Source organism: Eubalaena glacialis, chromosome 15 (assembly GCF_028564815.1).
Source record: "Eubalaena glacialis isolate mEubGla1 chromosome 15, mEubGla1.1.hap2.+ XY, whole genome shotgun sequence".
NCBI lineage: Eukaryota > Metazoa > Chordata > Mammalia > Artiodactyla > Balaenidae > Eubalaena > Eubalaena glacialis.
The window spans coordinates 13834849-13860068 of NC_083730.1; the positions used below are offsets into that span (position 1 = coordinate 13834849).

Below are 25220 nucleotides of genomic sequence, written 5' to 3' on the forward strand. Positions count from 1 at the left end.
CAGTGCCTGGCACACGGTAGAAAGATGGATGAAAACATGCACATATGCGTTAAAAAAAAAAAAAAGCTATAGAATGAGACCAAGTTACTTTCAGTTCAACCACTATTTGAGTGCTTATCTTATCTATGGCTTTTAGCCCTCACTACAAGATTAGAAATGAAGTTACTTTAATTCAGCTGCATTTTGTAGTCCATGTCTTGCTACCTCTTCCTACCTAGCTTAGTTAGCTGTATGATGTTCTAGAGCCACAAATACTGTAACTGCAACACTTAGAACAGTTTCAATCATCAAATTAGTAAAGTCATATTCTATTTGGGAGGGAGTTAATCCCCACTTGCTCAGGTTCCACTCTGGTCTTTCCTTCCACGGAATTTAATCTTCCCCCTTCCCCACTGTACCCTCTTCCAAGGAGACTTAGGTCTCTCCCACTTGCTTCCTAGGTTGGCTCAACTGCCCTCCTGCTGCTCAGAGTCAGCTCCTCAGACCAGCAGACCCAGAGTTCTCCTCTTTCCCGGGGCACATCGTCCGTCCCCTCCCTCACTGACCACTGGCGAGTGTGCTCTTCTTTTCTCTGAGCCTCTCTTTCCATCAACGACTAGATCTGCTGGTTCCCCAGCACTCCTTCGCCTCTAAGTGCTAGCATACACACTGGCAAGGAAGGAAGGCAGTAAGGGGAATGAGGGAAAAAGAAGGTGAAAGGAAAAGAGGTAAAGGAAGGGGAGGAAGGAGACAGAGGAAGTAAAAATATAAATGGTGTAGGCATAAAGCAAAACAGCACAAAGACAACAGTGTTACTGGAGACTAGGAATGACTGCCTCAGTGTGCTCGAATGTGAGTGAATATGACAGAAGAGGTGAATATAAAAGATGGAATATGGGAAAGGCAGGAAATAGGTGTGAAAATGTGTTAAGATGCTGAAGAGACAGAGGTAAATGTCTAAGACTTGGTAAGAAAGAAGGGAAACTATGGGCATAAAAGAGTGGGACGTCCCCCCCAGCTCGGTGAAGAGCATGGGCTGTGGAGTGAGACTGCCTCAGTCCAAATCCCAGCTCTGTCGTTAAGAGCTCTGCGACTTTGGGCAGGTTCCTTAACGACTCCCTAATGGTAGAATTTTTTGTTCTTCTTCTTCTTCATTTTATTATTTTTGTCAGTACAGCACCTAGAACAATGCTGGCACACAGTGTAAACTGAAAACAACTGAATAAATAAATGAAAACACTTAACCTCTCTGGATTCAATTTCCTTAGCTGTAAAATGAAGATTACATCAAACCAGATTGTTATGAGGGTGAAATAAGACACATGTAAAGCATTCAGAACAATGTCAGGCATCACAGAAAGCATTCAATAAAGTGAGCTTTTTATTAGACAGCAGGTATATATAACTAAAGAAATTTGAGCACACCTACAGAGAAGTACTCCTCCCAGCAGTTGGCTATCATAAGCAAAATGAGCAGTAAGATAATCAAAAAATAATTTATTTTACAAGGTACAGTGCCGACAATTTTTTAAATCTGGGTATAAAACTTACATAAATCTTGGGCTTCCCTGGTGGCACAGTGGTTAAGAATCCGCCTGCCAATGCAGGAGACACGGGTTTGAGCCCTGGTCTGGGAAGATCCCACATGCCGCGGAGCAACTAAGCCCGTGCGCCACAACTACTGAGCCCACGTGCCACAACTACTGCACCCCGAGCGCCTAGAGCCCGTGCTCCGCAACAAGAGAAGCCACCGCAATGAGAAGCCCGTGCACCACAACGAAGAGGAGCCGCTGCTCGCCACAACTAGAGAAAAGCCCACATGCAGCCAAAAATAAATAAAATTAAATTAAAAAAAAAAAACCTAAGAACTTAAAAAAAAAACTTACATAAATCTTTTGAAATTTACTAAGCTCACAGGCTTAGTAAATAAAATCACCATTGATACGAACGGTAGTACTTTGTTTCACTAATTGTTTTAGGAAAATGAGAACTAAAACACAATCCTTAGGCTCATTCAGCAGTTTCACAACAGACTACACAAGTCAGCTGACTCTAGAGACCCCATTTTTAAGATAAACGTTGGCACACTTACCCAAGTAGCTCATCCCAAATACTAAATTATCCGGGTACTTTACAATTGCTTTTTGACACATTTGTCTCACTTGTCCAAATGAAAAATTTTGGTAGTGAAGTTGTATATTACATAAAGACAGTTTCTATTTGATGCAGCTCTTCAGTGCCAACCAAACCTGCCATGTAAAATATGTCATCTGGGCAAAGCTACAGTTAAAAACTAATTGTTCTCAGTAATGACATTTGAAATTAGCTTTAATTCAACTCTCAACTTAATGTGCACAAATATCAAGAAGGGAAACTTCTGGTTAAGTGAAAGCAGACAATAAAAAGACTCCATAAAATAAACTTCAGCTGAATATCTCTGTTGGCACATCTCCTACCAGCAGTGACAAGAGATCCTTGCTTCTAAGGATTAATGTTATCAGGGTTTACAAAGACTCACTACTAAGGTATAGGCTGCAAGTATCTAGAGAAGCCAGCTCAGTACCCAATACCCTCTAGGCACTCTAGAAAATAAAGCCAATAAGTTATTATTATGATCCTAAGCAGATAAGACAAACTCTAAACAATAAAACAAATAATTGGAACCAAGGCAAGTATCAAAATTGAAAGGGTCTTTTACAATAGGGACCCTTCCTTCTTTCTACATGCTCCCGCGCAGGAATGCCCCATTCTTCAGCCATCCTCACGTCCCCTCCCCCACAAGAATAACTTTAGCTGCTGCGTATGATGAAAGACGCTAAAGATGAGAGTCTGCATGAACGACATGCGATCGATCTAGAGGCAAAAAAAAAAAAAAATTGAGACCACCACTGTATACCGTTACTTAACATTAATAACTATTGAGCAAGTTCTAAAAGATGAAGACTGCACTTGCTAAAAATAATCAAACCACAAAACCTATAGTTAGCCCAAATAAATTACATCTGTGTAACACAAACTCTAAGCCTTAATTTATTTGCTCTGATTATGGTGGCAAAGGGTTCCACAACGTATGCTAAATAAGCCTTCACAGATTATACTGGTGGAATAAAACAGGGACTCAAATTAATCACGGGCAATCTACAACAAGCTGAAGAGTGGTAATAAAACAAGAGGAGGTAACAAGACTTATAGTTAATTAGCCGCTTGGCCTATTCCTGCCTTTCCTTCGAGTATTTGCTCAAACCCCAACGAGGTAACGCTGACCACCCTGCTCATAGCACTGCAGCCTGCCTCCTCCCAGTGTGCCGGCACCCCTTACGCTGCCCTACTTTCTCCTTTTCCATAGCATCTGTTACTTAATATATTATATAAGTTACTTCTATATTATGTTTGTAATCTCTTCCCTCCACCAGAATATAAGCGACCAATCCTTGTTGGCTGTATCCTGAGCACCTACAACAGTGCCTACAGTAGAGAAGTCATTCAATGCCTGACACACTGTGGCCTCCATAAAAAGTCATACAATGAATGGCTGGCTAATATTTAAGGTATGTTTTATTATGATAAAAGTGTTTTAGTTACAAAAGAACAATCTATTCTTAACCAAACAGGTTAGAAAGGAAGAATTTTATTTATCAGCTTTTTTTATCTTAAGTATCTGAGGATTTAACTGAAACAAATAGGTGAAGATCAAAGTTAACTATTGTCCAATAAGATCAGATATCTGTATCTCACTTGGTCAACATTCACAGAACACCCGCTTATATACAGAATTCTAAGAAACGGCAATTTGGGCTTAGATTGCAAAAGAAACAGAAAATAGAATTTCTCTTCCCAAGCAATTAACAATCCAGATGACAATATGCAATCCACAAACAAAACAAGCAATCAACAGTTTTCAAAAATAACTGCAAATTCTTAACAAGTTCATTTCTATCTTCCAGCAGATGGCTGACCAAAACAGTGCTTTGTTGATGTTTTTAACAAATTTTCACAATGAATAATCATGTTCAAATGCTTTCTCTTCTCTCTGCCTATGGAAAGAGTCTCTGGCACACTCTATCTAAATGTACCTGATTGTGCTCTGGGAAAAGACCTGTACTTTTTCTGTTCTGATAACCTTCAACTCTTCCCTATTTCAAACGTTCAAATACTTCCATCTATGAAGTTCAGCCAAGTTCACAAACTATCTGGCAAAACAACAAAATACAAAGAGAGCTGGGGCCTTGGCAGGGAAAGGGATGAAGGTTAAAGCTATGTTTGAACGGTTCCTTCCTTTCCTCTACCAGGTTCAAAGTCTTTCTTTTAACTATTATTTCATTGTGGAAGCAATATAGCACAGTGGTTCAAAAACATGGATTCTGGCGCCAGAGAGCCTAGGTTTGAATCGATTCAACTAACATTGCCCCTCACTTCCTCTATGTCTTAGTGCCCTGCTTGTAAAACAGTACCTTCCTCATTAGTTTGTTGTGAAGGCTAAAGAGGCCAATGTATCTGTAAAGCACAGTGACTGACACTTTGAATTTACCATTGTTACTGGCCTCCTTAAGTCTTACAAACTTGGGATTTACTTTTAACAATTTACTTCAATAAAATCCATTATGACTAACAATTTTAGGTGTGTCCAGAAAGTAATCACAGGATATAACCTGCTTTATAAACTGTGGGCTCACATAGGAAATGAATAAGAAAAATGTTCTGTGTATGGAAAGCTCCGTAACCTTTCAAAGAAAGATACGAAGGAAGAGTTTCAATGTCATACAACAAGAAATTAATGTACCTTGAGTAAAATAAATGACACAATATCACTGTATTTCCAGAACATTACTTCAAGAGCTGTGTACAGGACAGTTTAAACCAGTAGAAGACTGGAAGCAGAGACACCCGCAGAGCAGGCGATTACTTTAACAATCCAGGCAACAGGGCAATAGGGGTTTAGATCACATGGTGAACCTGGACAGGAAGGGGGAGAGAGGCCATACTAAAAAGTCTGAGAGTCAGAGGAGCAAGAGGATACTGGGAGTGCAAAGGGATTTTACACTTTCTGGAGGATGGAATGGAAGATGAACTTACATTGATTTCAGGTGATCACGGGGCTCAATCGAAAAAGTTCCTGTAGAGCAAGGGTTAGCAAACTACTGCCCAGGGGCCAAGTCCATCCCGTGGTTTGTTTTTGTATGGCTGAGAGCTAAGAATGACTCAGATTTTTAAAGTAAAATGTTAAAGGGTTGTAAACAAACAAAAACAAAACAAATAAGAATATGCAACAGAGACCTATGTGACCTGAAAGGCCTAAAATACTTCCTATCCAGCTCTCTACAGAAAAAGTCTGCCAACTCCTGCCCTAAAGCACTATTAAGGCAGATTCCAAAATCAGCTGGAACTGATGCATAATGAAGAGGTTAGGGGTTGCACAGTGTAAGGTCCATGATTTCCATTTTCTCTACTCTCTGCTCTGCTGCCTCAAGAGAAGAGTTTTGTTTTCTACTCCATTTACCTAATAATCCTTAACATGATTATAAAAGTAAAACTATAATACTCATTAAAAACATCCTCCCCAGCATTGCAAATCCCAGGTCTACAGAGTCCACTCTGAATATTTAAACAACAAGGACCACTTTAAAGTCCTTCATCCTTCTTCATCATCAACAATAAATCTACAAATAAAATCCAAGTGATTTGTATTAAAAAAAAAACTAATACATGAAATTGTGAAATGTAGATTAAAACAGTAACAAACTATCCACAAAAATATATGCTTGTGGAATGAAAAGTCATTTTTTCCCATCTCCAAATCAAACTAGTATACTGACTTATAAAAAGTTCTAGGCAAGAACTTCAACCTTCCTCCTCACCTCAAAACACAAAACAAGCACTTCAAATATATATGAAATATATATTATGTGTGTATGTGTCTACTTATGACATTTCTACTTAAGTTTTTAAAGAAGGCTTATCACAATCTTGCAGAGAGCCACTTACCCCGAGAATAAAAATGTTGATTTTAAATTTCTTAAATAAAACTTACCTTTCAGGAAAGCAAATTAGTTAGTTATGGCAAAAGTCACTGTACACGTAGACAGCAACAACAGAGACCCATCTCTATCAGGAAACCAAACCTGTAAAACTTAGGTCTGAAGTATGACTGGACACAATGGAAATCAACACCCAAACAATAGGCCAATGGACCCAAGTCTTGAGAAACATTCAACTAGTCCACAGCACAGCAGATAGAGCAGGGAACTGTCAACATGGTATGATAGTTAGGAGTATAAGCTTAGGGGTCAGACGGGCCTATGTTTGCGTGCTGGCTCACCTCTTCCTGTGTGAACCTGGACAAGTTACTAAACCAAGCCTCAGTTTATTTGTCTATAAAACAGATTAAACTGCCATCTAAATCATATACCTATAGTGTTCGGCACAGTGCCTGAAACACTGCAAGCATTCAATCACTGTTAACTAAACTAATGTTATAATGTTTGTATATAAAGCTCCACGTTCAACAAATACTGGCTATGGTTGTTGTTAGGGCAGAGCTGAGAAGCAGGCTATAGGAGACTGGACAAAGGAACAGTCAGTATTAGGAATGGCCAAGGCAAAACAACTGATTGATCAAGATCCATCACCAGGTGAATCTGGCAGTTAGAATGAGATGGGTCAAACAGGTAGGCAAGCTGACATGAGGGTAAATCAGCAGTAAGTGGTAAAAACAAACAAACAAAGAAAAAAAAAACCAGCTTTGAGGATTTATTCATAAGAGTTAGAGTGAACTGAGAGGAAAAGGTGGAACCTCAGTCTCCCAGCAACTAAAGTGCTGGGCTGGAAACCAGGGAAGGGAGTTCAATATGGGAGGCGGAGGAGGGGAAGAAAGGAAAGGAGGAAGGAAGGGAGGGAGGGAGTTAGTTGAGTTTGAGGGGGAGAAAAAGGGCCCCGGAAGCAAGGCAAGAGCTTAGTTTAGTCACGAGAAAGAGGTAACAAGGACATGGCTGGGACCCAGTAGCCATGTTCCCTTGATCTTGGTCAGGCTGGGTCCCAAAATACCAAGTGGAGCTGAAACCACTGGGAGGCTTTGACAGGAGAGAGAATGGTAAGAACCTCAGCCACAGATTAGCGGGGTACTGGGGCAGGGAACTCTGTTGATATGTAGGAATCTCTCCTTCCCTCAGAGCCACACTTCTTTGAAAAGTATCCAACGCCAACCTTTACCTCCCATGTCCTGGTCCCCACTATTCCATGAACATGCTCACTCTTGAACCACTCTCCCCAGCCCCAGCCCCACGCCCATCCCATCCAGACTTCTGTTAACATTCCTATTCTCCAGTTTTCTTCTACTTCTCCAGATTCTTTTTAATCTTTTTTAGTGGGATCCCTTCTAATGGAAGCGCCCATCAACAAGTTCTTTAAATATAGCAGCTTCTATACATGTGCGTGGTTTCAGCTCTGGCTTCTCAGGCTCCTCACCTCCACTCACTTCCGTGACTTCACTCTTAACTCCCACGTCTCAAGGTCAGCTCAGATCTCTTTCCTGAACTATATACTGGTACCCAACGGGCTGCTGGACCTCTCTTCTAGGAAGACCCACAAATATGAAATCTAAATCCAAATTAAACTCACCATCTTCTCACCTCCTAAAGCTTCTCCTCCTCATATATTTTCTCTCTGGCTTCCCCATTGGTTACTCAAATCTAAAACCTCCTAGTTATGCTGGACACACTGTTTTTTGTTTTTTTCCCGTCCATATCAAATTTATCACCAGCCAAATCTCCATTCTCAATCTCTCTAATCCATCCTTTCCTCCCTCCATTCCTCCTGCAACCGATTTAGTTCAGGCCCTCATTTGTCTTACCTAGATGACTACTGCAATAATGTGCCTCCATTCTCAATCTCTCTAATCCATCCTTTCCTCCCTCCATTCCTCCTGCAACCGATTTAGTTCAGGCCCTCATTTGTCTTACCTAGATGACTACTGCAATAATGTGCCTTATCCATCTTAAGTCAATATACTTCATCCTTCCACCCTGCTTGCCAGGAATGGTTTTCTAAAATGCTATAATGTCATTAGTTACTCTCCTGTGAAATATTCTTTAATGATTCCTCCACAACCTTGAGATGACAGTAACAATAATTATATCAACAACAATAATAGGAACTAACACTTATTGAACACTTATTCTCATCACTTTCCTATGAGGTGGGTACAATTTTCAGCTCCAATTTACTGAGGAGGCAACAGAGACCAAAGGAGTTGTCCCAGGTCACAAAGTAGGTTAGGAGTTGGCAAAGCCAGGATCCAACCCAGAGCCATGCTCTTAACCACTGGACAATACTGTCTCACCTAAACTCCTAGCACACAAAGGGAGTTCTTCGACCTTTGCAGGCTCATCTCTCCGCATGTTCTATTTTAACCTTCCATCCCTGTAGTCACACTAGACCCACTGGCAGCACCCCAAACACCCCAACATGCTTTCATTTCTCACTGATGCCCCCCTAATTGGAATGTCCCTCCTTACCTCCTTCACCAGGTTAGCTACCCTTCTCATCTTACAAAACTTGGTGGAGACATCTGCTCAAGAATGCTCTCCAGGGCAGGCATTGTATCACTCATCTCTGCATCACAGTACTTAATGAATTAACGTGATTTGCTGTCAATGCCAAGCAGCAGGCAGATGCTAATCCATGTTAAAGAGGAAAAATTTTTAAATGCATCTAGTTCTTCATATGTATTGATTAGTGTTAGAAAGTCTCTTCAAAGTGTACGAAAGTCATGTTTCTTAGCACATAAAATCCGTCCAATTAATTTATTAAATCATTTTTCAGAACTGAGTTTTCTTTGCAAATATCTAAGTGACTTGCAGGTCATGACAAGTACCCCCTTGTAATCTACCTTCACTGGATAAATCTTACACAGATTTTCTAATGAAATTATGCTCCCATCTCTATTTCAGTGGGTATGTTTTATTCTTTTTTTTTTTTTTTAATAAATTTATTTATTTTATTTATTTATTTTTGGCTGTGTTGTGTCTTCGTTGCTGCATGTGGGCTTTCTCTAGTTGCGGCAAGCGGGGGCTATTCTTCGTTGCGGTGCGTGTGCTTCTCATTGCGGTGGCCTCTCCTGTTGCAGAGCATGGGCTCTAGGCGCGCGGGCCTCAGCAGTTGGGGCGCGCGGGCTTAGTTGCTCTGCAGCACGTGGGATCTTCCTGGACCAGGGCTCGAACCCGTGTTCTCTGTATTGGCAGGCAGATTCTTAACCACTGCGCCACCAGGGAAGCCCTTTATTTTATTCTTAATTGCAAGGGAATTTCTTTGTGAGATACTTATAAAGCATCAAATTTAGGGGAAAACCCAGATTTTCAAAAGAAAGGTAAGAAAAAAGGGGGAATTTAAAAAGAAAACCCCTACTGGATTGTTGAATCATAAAAACCAATTCAAACTCAGAGCTTAATAATAAAAGAGAAGACATGTTTTTAAACTTGTTTATCAACGAATGCACCCTTGCATTAGATCTGGGGAAGCCCATATTTAGAAAAATCATCAGAATACACTGATTAAAAAAGGCGAGGGGGGGGGCGCAGAGTTCCCAGATGGTCCAGTGGTTACGACTTGGTGCTTTCACTGCCGTGGCCCTAGGTTCAATCCCTGGTTAGGGAACTAAGGTCCCACATGCTGCACGGTGCGGCCACAAAAAAAAAAAAAAAAAAAAAAAAAAGGGCAAGGGGTAGGCTAGAAGAAAGTGAGAAGAGAGCAAAAGCAGTCTTTTAGTCAGAAGGGGGTAGGAAAATCAGAATTTATTTTCCCAAGAAAAAAAAAAGGATGCCATTTGAAACAATTATGAAAAATCATTTATACTAAAAGGACATCAGCAATAAAGTCAACTGTTTCATATCGGTGTGCATGGAGCACAAGTGTGATAGCAAATTACAGTTTTACCCTAACACTGAAAAATAATCATTAGAGATTCAATAAGCTATGCCTGAGAAAACACTTCTTTTCTAAACTGCCTTTAAGCTCCAGCACTTTGAAAGATGGGAAACTCTCCAAGTCTAGAAGTAAAGCTTAGCCAATACTACATACTCCCATTGAGTTTAGTTTCCTATTTCTGTAGCGTTCATTTGAAATAAGGTTGTAGCATGGAAAGACGAGTTTGATTTAATCACTCTGAATAGAAAGATGTGTGCTAAAGTTTGTAATAAAAGAATCTTCTCCTTGGCTATAGGAATCCAAGCTGATTACACTCAGACTTAAAAATAATGTGATTTTTATAATTTCTTTATTCAAAAAGAGAGAAAGTGTCTCACAACAGGAAAAAGTAGTGTGTTCATTAATTTGCAGGGTAGTGATTTTTTTTAAAAAGGTATTAATCCAAGTCACCTAAGGCCTGACTTCCCTCGTATCCACTTATTTATCTATTTGGATTCTTAACCATTAATGACAGTATCTGCAATTACTAATTATCCATTTCAATAAAAAGCACCATTTTCAATAAAGACAAAAGTCTTAACTAGCCACTTAATAGTCGTTCCCTATTACCCTCTTACAAATCCTGCCACAAAAAAGTTTCAATAATATAAGCTGTACTATCTTGCTTTCCTAGCAGAATTTCATAATGCTCTGCTAATTTAAAACATTTGTCCAAAGATCATGGAAATAATACAGCAAGACCATTCAATGATGTACCAAAGAGCCGTCATATTGCTGACAGGAAATTGCATTTCCCTTTGCAGCTCAAATAAAGCATACCTATGCAGGACCAAGAAGAACCAAGCAAAACCACAGAGAAACGTGGTAGGAAACTTTATTTTGTATTGATGGTGATTATTAATACTTTCATTTTTTCATTATATAAAATAAATATTATGGAGTTGAACGGAGATTTTACGTAACATTTCAAGAGGAAACTTGAGGCTTTACAGCAAAGTCAGGCTAGCTTGTCTGCCTCAGCTTCTGTTCCTACTCTCCAAGTGCGTGAGCAGGCCTAATTACTGACTTTTTACTTGTAAGAAAAACTATGTAACTGAACAAAATTTATTTTCAAGCAAATCCAATCATCCCAGAAAACTCAAAAGAAGTACAAACCAACCAATAATTACTAAGCACTTACCAAGGCAACAATGAAAGCATGCCTGTCTTCGCTTGTCTTGGGCACGGCTGAAAAGAGCCTCTTAGACCTCAAGTCCAAGTCCAAAGGCCTCAAGTCCAAACCTGCCAGGTCTCTGGCCAGCTCCTTAACTCACCACCTGAAAACAAAGCAGTCTCCCTCACTGCAAAATCAGCTGCTTGTCCCATTTCTGCAGTAATAAACAACATTCTCCCAGACTCCAGAGCTGCAAAACCTGGGTCACCTTTAAAACCTCCCTCCCTCCTGTCATCCATATCCACTTAATCAATTCACCCTGCAGCCTTCAGAGTATCTCTTGCATCCGTCCTTCCTCTCTCTTCCCCATGTCACCACCCAGGTTCAAATTCTTCACCTTAACTCCCCACTTCCCTCTCAACTATGGCGACAGCCACCTAACTACCCTTCCTTCCCCTGGTTCCTCCCAACTGCACACTCCGGCTTACACTCCACTACCAGGAGTTACTGTGGGACCCTCTTCCTGTCTCACCTAAAGCTTGTGACTTTCTCTGGAACATTTTAAATCCTTGTAGTCGTTATAACGATAATATCTTAGCTTTCTAAACCTAGGGATCATGTGCTTTTCTATATTACCAAGCTTTATAGACGTTCAAGAATTTACTCTTTTGGCAATAAGCTTTATTCCAATACTTTTGAATATACCATAGCTTGTCCTGCCTTGTCAAAAATCAAATAAATGGTGAATACTTTTTCTTGATTGCCTTGAGTCATCATTATTAAAGGATATGTAAGAGTATAATAAATGATATTCATAAAAATGTCCTCAGGGAGCTGGCTGACTCCCACTTTATGACTGCTACTTCTGATATACCCCAAGTGCTTGCACTTAAATTCTGTAGTGTCTATTTGGGCTGTTTAGAGGCCATTTTACTAGCGTCCTGGCTCAAGGCTGTGTTTGCAATCGGTAACACTGCCTGATAACCAAAAAGGTGAGACGTACTTGTATTTATAAACTTGTTTATAAAGTGTTGCCTTTCCAAATTCTTTGAAAAACTGTGAAGGCAGTGACTCTGTATGCAATCTACATTTCCTGTTATTCCTATCTACTGTTTTATCATCAAATCACTAGCCTCACACAGATTTTACTTAAAAATCAGCTGGGAAATAAGTGTATTTACACATAGAACTACAACCACAATAAATGACATATGGAGTGTGCTAGAGAAAAAGCCAGAGAATTTAAGTTGTTGCTATGAAAGCTTAAGTTGTTGCTATGAAAGCACTAAAGATTTGTATGTTTAGTTTTCTTATAATTTATGTATATATACATATATATATATATATATATATGGACTATACACAAATATAATTGGTCTCAAGTGCAGCCTGGAACTATTTACCGCCGTGAATGAGAATTTCTGCAGCCACAGATAAAAGCTGCGTTCCATGGGCATCACGGAATTGCAGCATGAAGAAACAGAAGCCAGACAGCAGGACCGTGGTAGCTGGAGACTAGACATCAGAGGTGCAGAAGGTCTGATGCTGAGTGAGGAGACGCTGATGAAGAGTGGAGAGAGGAGGCCTCCACTGGGGGCCACTGGGCTTTCCTACTGCACGTGCAACCTTCACGGCAGGGAGCAGGATCAGTATTTCACCTCTACACAAAACCATTCCTAAAACAGCCTAGAAAATTCTGGTAAAAGTTCAGGATTTTACAAAATCTGAGATATACCTGCATGTTAGCTTCTTCAAAAATAAAGGCACTGTTTTGCTTTCACTCAAAAATAACTAAGTTTATTATTTGATTGATATATAGCTACACATACACACAAAAAACCATCTCCGGTTTTTTAAGCAATTAATCTCTCAGGGCAGCAGTGCTTCCTGTGAATATGAAATGTTCACTGCTAATGTTTGTTTCTGTGAAAACAGACAAAAAGTCTTACATATATTCACTAATGCTCGAGGAAAGAAATTACACAGTGTAGTTCAGACTCCTAAAGTATCTTTAGTCAACCTTCCCCTCCCACTTCTCCACGTGTGCTCATCTGACACCGTGTCAGAGCTGCCCTCCCTGTCTGGCTTGTTGCCTTGACACAAGCTTTGATGTGGCTTCGTCTAATTGAGTTTTATGGGCTTCCCCGCCACAATGTCAGCATCTCCAGTGACGGAAAATCAAGCTAGCCACCTCAACAGCAGGTTAAAGCTGGTTTTCTACTCTCTCCATATTTGCTAACACCAAGATGGAAGGCCTGGGAGAACTGGTTCCCTTTGCACAACACAGAAATAGACATAAGAATACAAATAGAAAAAAAGGAATATAAGATACAAGTTTCTGCATACAATCAATTAAGCGTGCTAACAGAATGTAAGAATGGTATGTAAAATTTCGGATACTCCCCAAAAAATCATTCTTCAATGTGATTTTTCTGAAGCTTGGGCCAAAATTAATATTAGTTTGCACTCCATGAACATATAATAGTAACTAATACCTGCAAGAGAAAAGACAGTAAGGAAAGAATGGGTGGGAATGGCCAAGATATTCTGGAAGTTTCTACTTGCCTACAGTCCACATAAAGATAATTGTAGTTAACCATATTTCAAAAATTGAGAGCAATTTGCTAAGCAAAAGGAAAAAAAAGAAAAAGGAGAAACAGGCATCCTGAATAAACCATCTTTTCTTTGAAATCCAGAATATCTTTTCACATAAATCTGTTTTAGGTTTATCCATCCAGTATTAAAAACAGAAGCTATGGTTATTTTAAACTCAAGACTGGTGTTTTTAAACACACAAGATGTAACAAGTTTTAACTCCAATTTATGGAGACACACCACAGTAGACTGAAAGAGAATAGCCCCTAGGTTTAATAAAAAAAAAACCTCTCACTTATCCATCTATTTTTGAAGGCTCACTTGAACCACATAAAATGATGCTCTGTTATAAATAGCATACAAAACGAAAAAGCTTTTACCCTTTGCCAGAAGGCACGATTCCAATATAAAATGAGAAGGGAAGGGGCTGACTTCATGTTAGGCTCATCCCGGGTGATTACAGTAGGAGCCCACGCCCACTGCAGGCCCTGCCTGGTCTTGGCCATCTCTGACAATGGTCATCCCTCCCTCTTCCCACTGCTCCAGTTCCTACTTTACTACCTTGGCTTCCTACACCCCCGGTATCCAGCTCATACAAGTGTGCCAAGCCACACAAAACCCAGGCAGTGAAAGACATCCATCTCCCAGAGATACCCCCCAGAGTTCTCTGTAACAACTGATTCAAAGGAATTTAAAGAAAATAAACATAAAAGGGTCTCTCAGCTGAGCTCAGGAGAGCATAGCCTTAAACAGACAGAAAACGTTATTGGCATAACTTCTTCATTGACAAATTATTGGAAAATACCAAATAACATAAAATAGACATGAAATGTTTATGATAGGAGGGTACTGACTGAATACTGTGCCACTGAGGTCTGATAAAGCTAGAAACATTCTCCCAAAGGCAAGAGACTTGATAAAGACTCTGAACAGAGAAAACACTCTCTTAACCAACGTCCTTTCAACCAACCCACCGGATTAACCACATCTCTATCCCTGCAGTAAAACCCACCTGTGAAATCCATGGCACTCTGAGGTCCCCACAGCATCAGGGCACATTTCTACCCGTACCTGCTGACTGGTAGGGTCAAACCAACCCTATAATACCAATTGTATTTGTAATTATATTAACTTTAATATAAACGGAGAAATATGAATATAAAAGGAAAATTTATTTCTATAAAAACTAAACTGAATGCTTTGGAGAAACTCAATAAAGTGAATCAATTAACAAAATAATAGGTTTGTGGAAAAATTGTAAATGGGGGGGCAGTAATAAAAATCTAGTCCCCTGGTTCTGAGGCAAGAACTAAAATAACTGTTCTGTTCCTGATTTAGTTCTTGGAACTACCTGTCAGTCTAAGCATACTACATTAGAAACTGTTATTCTTTGCTCCTCTCAGATCCTTTCTTCAATATAATGCTTTAGAGGAATCATACCTCCATGCCTCCACACAAAGTCTAGGATAAGGAAAGTATAAAAAAATACCTTAAAGCATTTCATACTCTGCTTTGACCAACTTTTTCAATTAACTGACTAAATACTAGTTCCAATCTTATTAAATAAACTTAACACAAACTATCCAAAGGCACAAAAACAAAACGTCGTCACTTGTTTGACACAAGTGGCAGCTGTGCAACTTTCAGAGGGGGCCATTTAGTAGGAAAAGTCAGAGCAGACCATCAGCACCATTATTCCAAATTAATTCTGCCAAATGTAGCTGCTATTCAGGGCAATGGCTTCAGACATTCTTCAAGTGTGGATGTGGGAAAAGTCAACATTTTATTCCTCTGCTTTGTAAATTGCATTCTTAAATTATAGATGACGGTTTTCTCCTTAATATTGGTCAAGAGAATTATATATTTAAATGAAAAGTCTGTGGCAAAAAGAGAAGATGACAGTAAAGCCTGTGGGAGTAGTTACTCTTTTTAAAAAAATTGTGGTAAAATACACAACAAAAAATTTACCATCTTAACCATTTCTAAGTATACAGTTCTGTGATATTGAGTACATTCACACTGTTGTGCAACCATCACCACCATTCATCTACAGAACTTTCTCATCCCAAACTAAAACCCTGTATCCGCTAAACACTAACTCCCCATTCTCCCCTCCTCCCAGCCCCTGGCAACCACCATTCTACTTTCTGTCTCTATGAATTTGACAACTCTAGGGACCTCATATAAATGGAATCATCCAGTATTTGCCCTTTTGTAACTGGCTCATTTCACTAATCATAACGTCCTCAAGGTTCATCTATGTTGTAGCATATGTCAGAATTTCCTTCCTTTTAAAGGCTGAAATACATTTTGTTTACCCATTCGTCTGTCAATGGACACTTGGGTTGCTTCCAGCTTTTGGCTATTGGGAATAACGCTGTTATGAACATGGGGGTACAAATATCTCTTCCAGACTCTGCTTTCAGTTCTTTTGGGTATATATATGCCCAGAAGTGGAACTGCTGTATCATATGGTAATTTTATTTTTGATTTTTTTAGTAACTGTCATATTGTTTTCCATAGCAACTGCACCATTTTACATTCTCATCAACGGTGCACATGGGTTCCAATTTCTCCACATCCTCGTCAACACTGTTTTTTAATAGTAGTCATACCAATGAGTGTGAGGTGGTATCTCATTTGTTTTGATTTGCATCTCCCTAATAATTAATTAGTGATGTTGAGCATTTTTTCATATATTTATCGGCCATTTACACATCTCCTTTGGAGAAATGTCAATTCAAGTCCTTTGCTCATTTTTCATTGAGTTGGGGTTTTTTGGTTTTGTTTTGTTTTTGTTTAGTAACCCTGACTTTTAAGACTTCCAGGTACTTCTACTTCTTTTTTCTAGAAAGAGACACCCCTCAAGGCACACACCTAGATGCTCCCATGCAAGCCACTGCACCCAGCCGTACCCTGTACAACTCATACTGCATTGTGAGTGGCACCCCAAGGGGCGGTACAGTGCTGACCCCTTATAGCTGACACATCTATAAGCGGTGGCTCTGCTTTCACAACTCAGGGGCTACATTTCTGGTTTATGTTTCCCTCAGCAGAGGCTCGCCACTGCCAGGCACGCACTGTGTGTACCACAAATGCTAACTTCTCTCTGCCTCCATCTTATCTCTAAGGCTGGCCCTAACTCTTCCCCTTTTTCATCCATTCTTCCAAAGAAAATTCAAGTTTCTAGATTGAAACGGAACCTTTAACAAACACTTTTTTGGCATTTCTCTATCACTAAACCTGCTAAATTATGGAGATATAGAGATAAGTACCAGTCCCTGTCCTTAGTAGAATTCCAAAGTACCACAAAATACAGAAAACTGCACAAAAGAAAAGAGAGGCTTGCTTTGGAATCAAATCCCAGCTCTGTTATTTACTATAAATTGAGTAACACCTCTAAACCTCAGTTTTCTTATCCATAAAATGTGAATACTATTTAACCACAAGGTGGTTATGACGATTAAGTGTAATAAAGTTTATGAAGCCTAGTCCAATGTGCTTTAGTTTTCTTTCTTCTGTATCGGTATTTTCTTTCTCTTTGTCTGTCTGTCTCTCTCTCAAATTGATGGTCTAAGGCAGGGGTGGAAAGAGAAAAGAGGGTGATAAAAGATATATTTAGGAGGTAGTAATCTCCCTATAAAGTATTCACCTGTCGCTACCTATAAATTATTATAGTTACTAATTATGTACTTCTTATGGGTCAGGTACTAAGCTATGGACTGAAAATACTGAGATAAAATTCAATTCAAGGACTAACTTACCTAGTTCTCAAAAGTCACCACTCTTGCCCCTGAGCTGCCCACCCCTGCCATGCCAAATGAAGGCACGGCTTCTTCATCTCTAAAACAGAAATGCTAGACAGCATACTCCTTTCTAACTGAAGCTCCAGCAAGAAGGGTAATAATCCAGGAAAAAGACATGCCAAAAACTTGACAAAAAAGCACAGTATACAGCTGATGGTGAAGGCCTTTTGGCATTCGGAAAATTAGTTTTAAGTTAGGCGCTTCCTGCCCGTAGGAAGCTTTTTTTACACCTCTTAGACCACTTAAGTCTATGTTAATGTCATTTTCCTCTCCAAAAAGGGATGTTACATAACTATAAACTGGATTAAGTTTTACAACCTAGGTAGGTCAGTCTTGCTCAACACCACCTCTAGTCACATTACTAAGTCAGAAACCAGCATTATTTTCTCTACCTCAGTCCCAAAGTACTGCTTGAGTTTCTGCTTCTGCTCTAACAAAGAGAGCAACTGCTTTGCCCCCTATAAACAGTACTCTCTCTTTCCCTGGATGATGTTAAATATCATTTGTAAATTATATAAGTAATTCAATGTTGAAAACATTATCATTTAAGGCAACAAAACAGAGGAACACAGTAGGAATCTTAACACTGCTTCAGCTTTTGCACAAATTCTCTCTGTCCTTCTAATGATGGTTATAAAGAGTCTTAAATGGCTCTTTATCTGCTGACTGTGACATCACCATTGGCAGCCGCTGCACTATAATTGTTTTTGGGGAGAAGCACTGCACATCTCGGAGCTGCTATCACATGCATTCTCCACTCCCTCCCTATCATCCAAACACTGTATTTAGTGAACAATATAAACAATACATCAATTAGAGTCCTTTAAAATTGAGAGTCAAACAGAAAAACATACCAATTATCTGGTTTTCCGTGTTTTATAACAACATAATTTTGGAACTATGATTTATTTGCTTCGTTATAAATAATGAGTTTTCAAATTATTCTCCCCTCCTCTAGCACTTACTTATATCATATTAATCTTTTTCCACAAGTATCTATATGTTTTCTGACTTCATGACTCATTTTGCCCTGAGGAGACCATGCTTCAATTTCTTGATTATGGCAACTACGTCAAAAGAAGCCACAATTACTAAATTCAAAAAAAAGATACCTATAATCTTCTGTTGATTCAAGTGTCACTGAAAGTAGACTTGTGCTCTGTTACAATTCACTCTGAAAAAGTCAAATTAAGACTGAGTGAAATGACAGGAAAATGTAGATCCAACGATGTAACACATACTGATGCAGGCTATATCCCATTTTGCAAGCCAAGTGAGAGGTTTTTGGTGATGATTTCCTCTTTTCTTCAGACCAATTTGTGGCTTTAGTAGTCTCTGAATTTGCACTACTCACTTAAATGCAAGATGGCCTGCACTGGAACTTAGACCATAAACTTTTCTTCCCTCTAAAGATGAGGACTTGTGGATGAGGCCACAAAACCTGTGTCATGACTTACCATAGTTCACCAATTTCTATTCCATCATTCTAAGGCAGGAACTAAAATTAGAACCTGTTCCTGTTTTCTTTCCTAAAACTACCCTTCAGGGTGAGAATATTAATTATACTAGAAATTCCTGTTCTCTCTTTGAGATGATGCTTTAGCAGTAGGTTTTTCAACCATGAAACTACTGACACTTGGGGCTAGATGATTCTTTCTTGAGGCGCTACCCTGTGTATTATAGGGCATTTAGCTGTCCAATTACAAGGAACAATCCCCCTAGTATGAAACCAAAAAAGTCTCCTGGGAGGCAAAATTGTCCCAAATAAGAACAACTGCTTTAGAGATATTCCACTGTCTGCTTCTCTACAAGTCTAGAATGAGGACAGTGTAATCAGAGAATGAGAATGCCTTCAAGATTCTTCCCATTGCCTCAAATTTTAAAGATTAAAAACCTTGAAGACCATGAGGCTGGGTCTGGAGTTACTAGAGCACCCAGCTGCTTAGGCTCTGACTAGCTGGCTGGCAGACAGGAGGCCCCTCCTCGCTGTGGCCATCCTGCTTCTCGAGAAATCATATTAAGATTTTGAGAAGTATGAGTTTGCTAAAAGACAAGTATAAATATTCCCTCTTTTTCCCCATTACAGAGGCTGTCATGCCTACAGTCACTCATTTCACCCTGTATGAAAGACAATTTAATTAGATTAAGATACAAGTTATTAGGCTGTATTCAAAAATATAAACTGGTAGCTGCTCTAAAGGGGGAAAAAAAAAGTGCATGAAGAAGAAAGGGCAAAATAAAAACTTTTCTTCAAGGCTTCAAGTATCCCCTTGATAATGGTAGTATTCATGGATCAGAAAAGATATTCATTTCATGAGTGCAGCACAATAGCTTCTTGTTGCAATAACCATTACAATACAGCATTTATCTAAAGGCCTGTGAAGACTAGTATCAAAATCTAGTAACTACACAGGTGACTTACTTTACCTTTAATTTTTTTAAACTCCAAAAACAAATATTCTAACTCATCAAGTTTTATTTAGCATAGGTACCATTTACAGGTACCATTTCCAGGTACCATTTCCATCTTCTGGCAAGAATGATGTTTTATTGGCTCCTAAATTATTTAAGAGACTCTCATAAACTTTCACTGAAGCTATTTACTTATGAGAGCTGAAATCAACCCAAACCACGGTAAGTGTTCAAAACGTTATAAAAGCAAATAAATTCATTTTACTCCAACACAAATAGATGTCAAAAAAGCACACTTGAAGTCAAAAAACAGCGCTTTGCTCTAAAAACATCTTATCTTAATCTGTCAAAAATTACTACTACATTGCTCTCTGCTATACAATCTTCAGCATTGAAAATTATTATCATTGTTACTTCTCCTACTCTTGGTTGCATCTTACTTAGGGATAGAAGAATGGTAGAAAAATCACATATTACTGAAATTATCCTTGTAAACTCCTTTACTTGTAAATTCTTTGACATACACAAATGTATAGTTTATCCAAAAGATGGAGTGCATATATGGCTGAATTCATGTAAGTTAAATTTGTATATGATATGCCTACACTATAATAAAACAGTTTTAAGCAAGAATACATAAATGGCAGGGAGAGCTCCATTATGTATTATTCAATCCTTCATACTATAAAGTCATATCTTTTAGTATCATATAGATATGACTATAGAAAGTGATATATTTTTAGGCAATAATATTGCGTCCCAATCCTGAATCATTCTACCAATACCCAAATATCCCAATTCAATCAAGTAAAACTGCTATATCTTGTTCCTTACATCCATCATATTTTGTTTGTAATTGTGAATATAAATAAATGGTAGTCTATCTGATGCTTCTGTTCTCTCTACACATACTTGCAAATGCAAGCAAAAATCATGCTTAGGAGACAATTGCCTAGTCAGACACATATATATTTGCTGAGACGCCCTCCTGCTGCCAGTGAACTAGATGAGCATCGGTACCCTGAAAAGGAAATAGGAAGCAAAGTGTTTGTGTAAATATGCAACGAAGACAAACCTCTTCTGTTTCTGAAAAGCATGAAATCATAAATACGGATGAAAATACATCATCACAATAGACCTTAGGACAACAAGAGAATTCATGGTCATATCCAAAAACAATGTAGAACAATGAAAAGCCATTGAACCCCTAACACTGCCACCAACCATAATCTGTGATGGGAGCAACTGGCACTTTCTCACAAAACATCTGTTAGTGGCCAAAGCAGTTTCTTAGGGGATTCTCCATCCCAATCAACAGAAATCATAGTTGAAAATTTCCCCAATGTATCCCCAACTAACTAAAATCCAGTGAATATAGGTACTTTTTAAGAGGACACACAGTAAATCAAAGTTCTTTTCATTGGGCTATGTGTCTACTGAACATCCAGTATGAAAACTGGAGCTTCAAATGCACAAGAAAAACGTGTTCTCTGAATCTAGTAAAATTAAAATCATACACATTTTGAAAGACATATTTAAATATGAGAACAGTTATTTTTGTGATCAAAAAAGTCATCCCATCCCAGGAAGGGGTGGAGCTACATACCTCCAAATACACTGGTTTTCATGTGGAGCCAGAAAGAGGAGCATAAGATCACTCAGAACACAGTGAGGAGCAGCGGCAGAGAAACAGGCCGCAACAGGTGCTCAGAGCAAGAAGAGCCTGATTCGGGCACCAGAAGCCAGAGCTAAGGGACCAGGGATACAGAGCCAGGTTACACAGGAGCAAGACACAGCACTTCCAAACAAGTAAGAGAAGTGGGATCTGTGCAAACACAGTAGACAGCTACCCATCTACTGCCCATGGCCAGCCTCCTGCAAGCAGGTTGGGGGAGCAACCCACATCAGAGCAGCCATGAACAGTGCTCTGATAGAAAACTACCCAGAAGTTATGACCAGGGCTTCCCTGGTGGCGCAGTGGTTAGGAATCCGCCTGCCAATGCAGGGGACACGGGTTCGAGCCCTGGTCCGGAAAGGTCTCACATGTCGCGGAGCAACTAAGCCCATGCGCCACAACTACTGAGCCCACGTGCTGCAACTACTGAGCCCGCGTGCCTAGAGCCTGTGCTCCGCAACAAGAGAAGCCACTGCAATGAGAAACCCGCGCACCACAAGGAAGAGCAGCCCCCGCTCACCCCAACTAGAGAAAAGCCCGCGTGCAGCAACGAAGACCCAACGCAGACAAAAATAATAAATAAAATAAATAAATTTATTAAAAAAAAATAGAAGTTATGACCATTTGGTTTGCAAGTGAAACAAACCAGACCACTTTTGAATCTTTCAGATGTTTTATTGTTCTGGTAAATTAAACAAATTTGACTTTCCATTCTTGTAATTACTGAGTACCTACAAAGTACTTTATGTACCTTATTTAATTAAGTCCTCACAAAAATCCTATAAGGCAGATATTATCAACCCATTTTAGAAATAAGGAAACTAAGATTCAGAAAAGTTACATAATTTTCCCAAATTCAAATAGCCAATAAGTGGCAGAGCTAACCTCTGAGCCAAAGTATTTCTGATTCTAAAGCCAGTGTTGTCAAACTGACAAGAATAAATTGCCTATCACCTCTAAATGCACGTTTTCCCCATTTAAACACAGAATCCAAAAGGTTAAGCTACTAGCAGTATGTTGCCTTAAGGGTTCCAGCTGCATTTAACCATTTGTTATGTATCACGCTTTCCAGGAGACTGGAAAGGATGTGAGATACCTTATAATACCAGGGCCCACAAGGTAAAGAGGGAAAGGGGGCCAGTACTATTGAGATGCATCACTATACAGTATGGAAGGACCTACACTCCTCTGGATCAAGATGTTGGCAGCAAGTACAAATAAAGAACTTGACAAACTACAGCAGTAGTTCTCAAAGTGTTGGTCTCACATTAGCAGCATCTGGAAACTTAGAAATGTAAGTTCTCAGGTCCCATCTCAGACCTACTAAATCAGAAACTCAGGATGGGGCAGTAATCTGTGTTTTAACAATCCAAGAGGCAATTTTGACTCCCCTGCTAAAGTCTGAGGACCAGTGAACTACAGAATACAGAATGGGACACAGTATTCTACAGTATTTCTTAAAACTGACATGTATCTAATGTCAATGAAGAATTATATGAATTTTAAGTAAAACTGACATGCTGAAGTAGACACATTAGGCCAAGTCAATTGTAAAATTCTTAGATGATCTCCAAAGAAGAAAAAGATTGGAATCCTTGAAACAGTGATAAAGCCAAAATCAGCATCTTACAGACAAATCTTTATTACCCACTTAAATAATACGGCTAATTTTAAAATCAATACCTCCAGTAAATCATATTTAGTATTTCTTACTGCAGGTGCTACCAAAAAAAAAAAAAAATGCAAGTGAAACAAACCAGACCGCTTTTGAATCTTTCAGATGTTTTACTGTTTTGGTAAACTAAACAAATTTGACTTTCCCTTCTTGCAAAAGCTTAATGATATCTGGACAACTATCTCATATACATACAACCTATAAAAATTCCCAAAAGTGAAAAAATGACTGGTTCATGCTTGAAATTAGATAATTATACACTGTTAAAAGAGAACAGACATTTAAGATCATTTCACTCAACCCTATTATTTTATAAATTAGGAAAAAGAGGGCCAAAAGACTCATGTGGAGAGTTGGCTACTGACAGAACTAAAACGAGAGTCTGGGCCTTCCGACCTCCAGTCCAGAATGCTCTCAATCTACCACCCTGCCTCAGCCATGATTTAACTTAATAAAAAAAGATCTAATGACATTTTAGCAATTTCCAAAAAGCCTCTAGAACATAAAACTTTAAAAGTATATATTATTCAGCTATCTCTCTTAAAGAATTGACAGAAATCATGACCTGATAAATTGAACAAAAGATAGATTCTTGTATCTGCATACCAGCTCCAGCCCCAAGAGACAGTATCTGTTTCTAACATAATTGAATTCTGTACTATGTAATGAAACGATGAATCAATTATTGAGTAATTTAAACAGACAATCGTATGAATTAGTACCTGTTTAGCCACACGTTTTTATCACTTTGATTCAGTGAGGATAATTACAAGGATTCCATTCATCTCTCTGAACACTTACAAAGCACCCACTATGTATCTCCACACACAGGGACACAGCAGTGAGGGAAGTGATCAAACAGCAAGGTGCAGGCTCTCCTGCGGATTACTGACCAACAAGAGGGACAGGGACGAGTACTGTGGAGACAATAAAAATCGTGTAATCGAGCAGGGTGACGGGGGAGGAGGAGACACTGGTAAAGACCTCTCTGAGGAGGTGACATTTGATCTGAGACCTTGAAAAGGCATTTGAAATGTCTGGAGGAAGAAGATTACAGGCAGAGGTGATTGCAAGTACAAAGGCCGAGGGAGGGAATGAGCTGGGATGCTCAGAGGGCAGAGTAGCTGGGGCCAGGCTAATGAGGGGAAGAGGAAGAGGAGTAAGGCTGATAGGCAGGCAGGAGCTTGTAGGCATAGCAGGGTGTCTGGATTTCATTCTAAGTGTAATGGGAAACCTCTGGAAGGTTTTTAATAGGAGCACAACAGGATCTGATTACTTATGAATACAACACAGTCATTACAAATTCTAAATACACCTTCGAGTTTATCACCCCCAGCAACTCTCATGGGACCACAGGAGTCAGAAGGCTTAATTTAAAATATTTCCATAGCACAGTGTGAGCAGACATGCTAAGAAATGACTCGAAATCTACACCAAATCACCAAGCTACAGACATTAAATCAATACATTGACACACAGTTACTCCACAGGCTAAATTATTCTATCTCCTGGATACTTAGCTTGTGTACTTTCTAGAATAGCAGTCACAAAACAGTTTAAGGAGATTCCTGTTACAATTCTAATGCTACCTCCATTAAAAAAAAATCCTCCAAAGAACAAACTCAATTTGAACACATGCTTCTACATTTCTAAAAATATATAATCTTGCTGCTTAGAAAGCTATGTCTCAAACCAAAACAACAAGGCCCTGATAGAATAGCCAGAGTATACAATGTCAAAAAAAATTCAGAATAATCAACCAATGATACTCTCATCATTCTCTTCAACACATCTTTCACTGCTAGTTCAACAAAAGTTACTTCCTAATTAAACTGAAGACTATATTTACTCTTCCAGATTATTCTCTTTAAATTAGGGCCTCTAAACATAAAGCTACAAAATTAAAAATATATATATAGCATCCAAAAATTATTGGCTGCCTAGTCTTCAGTTCAATGATTTCCACCACTGGTGTTTTAATTCCCAAACGTTCTCTGATTATTCCCT

At 39.1% G+C, this 25220-nt stretch overlaps 1 protein-coding gene across 1 annotated transcript in view; it reads right to left on the reverse strand.

Moving 5' to 3' along the window:
- The window catches only part of PHLPP1 (PH domain and leucine rich repeat protein phosphatase 1), a 212107-nt gene that overhangs the window by 132746 nt on the left and 54141 nt on the right, over positions 1 to 25220 (reverse strand). The gene's annotated exons all lie outside the window — the stretch shown is intronic.